The sequence below is a fragment of the Salmo trutta genome, chromosome 29 (genome assembly GCF_901001165.1).
Source record: "Salmo trutta chromosome 29, fSalTru1.1, whole genome shotgun sequence".
Taxonomy (NCBI): Eukaryota; Metazoa; Chordata; class Actinopteri; order Salmoniformes; family Salmonidae; genus Salmo; species Salmo trutta.
The window spans coordinates 4,598,011-4,604,010 of record NC_042985.1 but is presented as its reverse complement, the minus strand read 5'-3'; positions in this window follow the sequence as shown (position 1 = coordinate 4,604,010).

Sequence of the window (6,000 nt, the reverse complement as noted above, 5' to 3'; positions counted from 1 at the left end):
TGGTGGAGGGGCTTGAGTTCCTTAAAGACCCTGAGAGCTATCCTGGGGGTGAGGAGGGGGCCCTGGTAACAAGGTCCTCCAGATGGTTGGTTGGATGTGGTTCTTTATAATGATCCCACCATGTATTAACTAGATCATGGGTTCTCAAACTTTTTGGCTTCTTGACCCACCAATGAATGACATGGTCTTTTGTGACCCAGGCGCAAAAATATACAGACTAAAAAATATAATTTTGGCAGTGAAGAGAATTGCACATTTCCTGCAATTCTACACATTTAGTCATGGAGCTGAAGTAAAATGTTGCAGTTTTAAAGCCACATTTTTTGCAATTCTAGACATTTTGACATGGAGCTGAGAGAACATTTAGCAGTTAGGCTAATATCCTGCAATTCTACACATTTTGACATGGAGCTGAGAGAACATTTAGCAGTTACGCTAATATCCTGCAATTCTACACATTTTGACATGGAGCTGAGAGAACATTTAGCAGTTACGCTAATATCCTGCAATTCTACACATTTTGATAGGCTAATGCTGTGTTCTTATGCTCAAACATAACAAAATCAATGGTGATTGTCTAGCTTTTATTTTGTTGATTGTAAGTTCTCAAAGGCCATAATTTTAAAATATATAGTCCATTATCTTTTCTGCATACTTTCTAGTTCGTTTTAGTGGTTTAAATTTACACTTAAAACATTTTTCTATCATGAAAATGTATTTGTGGAATGCACAAAAAAGTCATTCCGCAACCCACCTGGACCCCTGCCTCGACCCAAAGTGGGTCCTGACCCACAGTTTGGGAACCACTGTGCTAGACTGTAATTATTGACGATATGCAAACACTTTCTTGTGGCCTTATTTTGTAATGGGGATGAAGATGATGAAGTTGATAAGTGGCTAGCTAACAGCTAGCTTGAGTCTCCACACACCTGGTTTCCCTGGTCGAACGTGGTTTAACGTCTCAAGAACAGTACCTCTTTGCAGGGCAGTGTTCCTAATATTCTTAGTCCAACAGGTACAGACCAAAACCAGCAGAGGGATGGCAAAACTACTCTGCCAACGTTCTGTCTTTGCAGGCAAAGACGCCCTCACTTCAGGTTGTGCTCAACCGTTTACATTTTTTTTTTTATTGGCATTTTCACCCAAGGGCATCTGTCTCAACCCGGTGCAAAAACAAAAAACACTGGCCGTTAGTAGTCTTGAAATGCCCAGGGTTAAAAATCTGACTCAGAGGGGAAAATACATCAACTTTTGTTTTATCCTGGAGTCACCCTGAGATGTGAACTGCTTCTGTGGTTTAGATTTACAAAAATAAAAGAAAAAATCTAACATTTCCAAATAAAAACCCAAACTGAAATACAGACTGAACTTTAAAGGACATAGTACAAAAAAAACACAACTAAATTGTTATTATGAAAAGTGAATCACTTTAATCCATGTCTCATTCATCAATTAATCCAGTTCACGAAACAATTCAAACTCAAAAGGCATCCAATTTGCTACAGCTAGTTTGGACATAGAATACTTTTCATGGTCATGGGTGACTGGGTACAGCTTATATTTTAAAACGCTCATGGTTATTGCAAAAACACGGGGCAATCTTTCAGTGAAGAGAGAATACATTATTGGTCGTGGAAATACAAGGACATTAAGATTTTTGTTATTGTTGATGCGGTTATATTATTGCACTCTCTTCCCCTGATCAAATGAATGAATGGTGATTTACATCACATTGCACAACAACACATTAAACCAATTCAACTGGCATACTCAGACTGGGTGTTCACAGAAGGCCACTTAAACCGCATTACGGCAAAGTCTGAGACAACTGTCTGAAAGGTTGTCACTTTAGTGTCTAACAGAGTCTCTGCATACCAGATAGCTTTAAAAAAAATCTGGGTCTGTATGTGTCAAGCGTCTCAGAGTAGGAGTGCTGATCTAGGATCAGGTCCCCCCAGTCCATGTAATCTTACCGTTGGGATCTAAAAGGCAAAACGGGTCCTAAATCAGCACTCCTTCTCTGAGACGCTTAATGCAGAACCATCTATTAAAGCACTGGAGAGTGCTGCCAAACCTCTCATTGCTGGGAATCATTTGGAGAACAAAGTGAAGCAAATGTTTCCAGTGTACCATGTAAAATAAAACAGGAGTAAAAGCTGATTGTGCTGAACTGTGAATGACTCCTTTATCTGATTTCTCTTTAAATATAATCCCCTCACACACAGACAACTGGTCCAGGTTTCTCTATTGAAATATTCATTAAGAAAATGCAATACCGCCTGCACCAAGCAACCTAGGCATTAAAGTGGAACTGACAGCATTTTAGCAACATGAAATCTTATTAAAATCCTGTTCATATAAACCCCCAGGAACAATTACACATTTTTTATATACATTTTTTACATTTTCTGACAAGCGAGCACTTAGATATGGTCATTTTCACATTTTTATAGAATGTTTGGGAATGACGTAGAGTAAGGCATGTGAAAATTCTATAGCAATATAGAGTGGGAAAGAGTCTGTGTGTTTGGACAATGAGTAGACACTGCTGTAAATAAAACCTATTAAAAACATCTGTCTCGTCCAGGACCGGAGTCTACACAGACTGGTGCGCCAATCAGAGCTACAGTAGGCCTTTATGCAAATAAGCAATTTGCCACAGGGCCCTGCCATCATTCACTATGAACTGGACTGTGTGTTTACAGGCAGTAGGACCTGTCATCATTCACATTGAACTGGACTGTGTGTTTACAGGCAGTAGGACCTGCCATCATTCACTATGAACTGGACTGTGTGTTTACAGGCAGTAGGACCTGCCATCATTCACTATGAACTGGACTGTGTGTTTACAGGCAGTAGGACCTGCCATCATTCACTATGAACTGGACTGTGTGTTTACAGGCAGTAGGACCTGCCATCATTCACTATGAACTGGACTGTGTGTTTACAGGCAGTAGGACCTGCCATCATTCACTTTGAACTGGACTGTGTGTTTACAGGCAGTAGGACCTGCCATCATTCACTATGAACTGGACTGTGTGTATGTTTACAGGCAGTAGGACCTGCCATCATTCACTATGAACTGGACTGTGTGTTTACAGGCAGTAGGACCTGCCATCATTCACTATGAATTGGACTGTGTGTTTACAGGCAGTAGGACCTGCCATCATTCACTATGAACTGGACTGTGTGTTTACAGGCAGTAGGACCTGCCATCATTCACTATGAACTGGACTGTGTGTTTACAGGCAGTAGGACCTGCCATCATTCACTTTGAACTGGACTGTGTGTTTACAGGCAGTAGGACCTGCCATCATTCACTATGAACTGGACTGTGTGTTTACAGGCAGTAGGACCTGTCATCATTCACTATGAACTGGACTGTGTGTTTACAGGCAGTAGCAACAGCGTGACTTTAGCTCATCAGAACGCATTCGCCAAAAGCCACAAAATACACCTGAATTTAGTTCTGCAAATAAATGTATGTGAATACCACAGGAGTCTTCTTACATTTGGGAACTTTACAGTCCTTTTGATCGAACAACCATGAAAAGGTAGTCTCTCTCTACCTTAGTTATGCACATCAACAATAAGATCAACAACTAATGCTAGCCACAGGGAGATGGCCTAAAATCTAACAAGAGACAGTAGATAAACCCTCTCATGATTTCAGCTGGTTGGCAGTCAGAATTGCACTGATAAACGATGGGGAATAGTAGCCTGCTCACTGTTCTGCAGCCTGCCTGACAATGCATGCTTGTCCCAACCCAGGTTTTGACAACTGAATGGGAATTTGCCTGCCTGTCCATTTGATCGATGCCAAATACATTTGATTGACAACTAAGGGTGCGTTTGTAAATTGCTTCCCGTGTGTTAGTGCACTCTGCATTCATACATTTGGAGCGTTGTCAGATTGTAAATTCCGCACCGCAGTGTGTGCTCTGGACGCTCTGGCCGAGGAGTAGGGATGATCCCTGCCTTCCTCAACAGCAGTCAAGCACCCAAGCTAACTGCCTACAGTTGACTAGCTTGCTAGCTACTTCGACACAAATGAGAGATCGTCTCACTCTGACCATTTTACGCACCCTAGCAAAGCTGGTTAGGCTGTTTTCATGTTATCTAGAGGGTTAGTGACTAACGTTAACTGTGCTGCTGGCAACAATTTAATGACGTTTTTGCTTACGTTTACTGACACGGTCATATTCATCAGTTGTTCTGCGCTCTGGCACTCAGACGAGAGTGCTATGACATCGGAGTAGATAGCCAGAATGAATTGACGAATGCAAGATATATGCTAACTGGATAACAGTCAGCATAGCTAACTCAACATGGCTAGCTAGCTAGCAAAGCGATTCACATTTCTTGCTAGCTAACCAAATGACACCTGCATCTCTAACTGTAGCCACCAAAAAAGTGAGGGGAAAAAGTCGGTCTCTCACTCACCCAATGACTTAACATCTTCCCAATACCTCCCATAAGCTAGCTAGCTAACGTTTGGCTCGGTGCTTTTACCTTGCTAAATAAATAGCTACGCTAGCCTATTAGCCACATTATGACTGACTTGTGAGCACTGCCCTTGCTAGTTTGATTGTATTGACATTCCCAGCTGTTTTTGTCCAAAATATTGAGTCATTGAAACAAACCAAGCATCCCGAATTGGGTGGAGGCAGCAAACAATGTACCAGGCCAGCTGCGATTTACAACCTGATAGCAATTTTTTGGGACTATATTAATCATGCATTAAACTGTATCCATTTATTCTGACAACAATGCCTTACTGTACGTCATGGATTTTCTTGTCAAATAGAACCTATTTTTAAATCCTCTGACAAGTTGGTTTTGTAGCATAAACTGGGAATGGTATATTTTTGACCGATATGATTGTCTGTTTCATATCTGCAAAGTAGTTAAAATGCTGTCAGTTCCACGTTAAGAACAATCAAATGAAGTCAACGTTAAGGAGTATATTTGAGGGATAATATAAGTATGGTTATACAGGTGGTGGGCTAATAGAATCATCAACAAAAATCCGATGCTCTTCTCCAAATTAACATCAATAAAAAATGGAAAGTACTTTAAGACTTTTCTCAAAGTTGTTGGTTCTTGTGAAGTTTGTTTGTGTTGCATCATTAACAGGTTTGGAAGAATGGAAGAGTAGAACTCCATGGCAGTGAGTGGTTGAAGAGTCCCCACAATGTGGCCTGGTAAAGGTTAGGATCCCCAAGCAGTGAGTGGTTGAAGAGTCCCCACAATGTGGCCTGGTAAAGGTTAGGATCCCCAAGCAGTGCTTCTACTACTACAAGGCTCTACGCTGACCTTTCTTTACAAGGAGCACGTGTGCACCGAAGTTGAAAAATTTAGCAGCACACAAGGAAATTGAAGAGCACAATAAAAAATATTTGACGTAACAAGCCATTTTCTTTGTAGTAATGGTGCAAGCATGACTGTCATGAATCTGCGCTCAGTGTATTCTCCATGGCACTTAGGGGCTGCGGTACAGTGAAGCAATCATTGCAACAATTATCTAGATGATTTTCACACAGCAAAATATTTAGACACATATGTGAGCAAAATGGTCGCCCTGTATCACTACTACAACTACTACTGAGGCCATTATACACTACACGACCAAAAGTATGTGGACACCTGCTTGTCGAACATCTCATTCCAAAATCATGGCCATTAATATGGAGTTGGTCCCCCTTTTGCTGCTATAACAGCCTCCACTCTTCTGGGAAGGCTTTCCACTAGATGTTGGAACATTGCTGTGGGGACTTGCTTCCATTCAGCCACAAGAGCATTAGTGAGGTCAGGCAATGATATTGGGTGATTTAGGCCTGGCTCGCAGTCGGCGTTCCAATTTATCCCAAAGGTGTTCGATGAGGTTGAGGTCAGGGCTTTGTGCAGGCTAGTCAAGTTCTTCCACACCAATCTCGACAAACCCTTTCTGTATGGACCTCGCTTTGTGCACGGGACATTGTCATGTTGAAACAGGAAAGG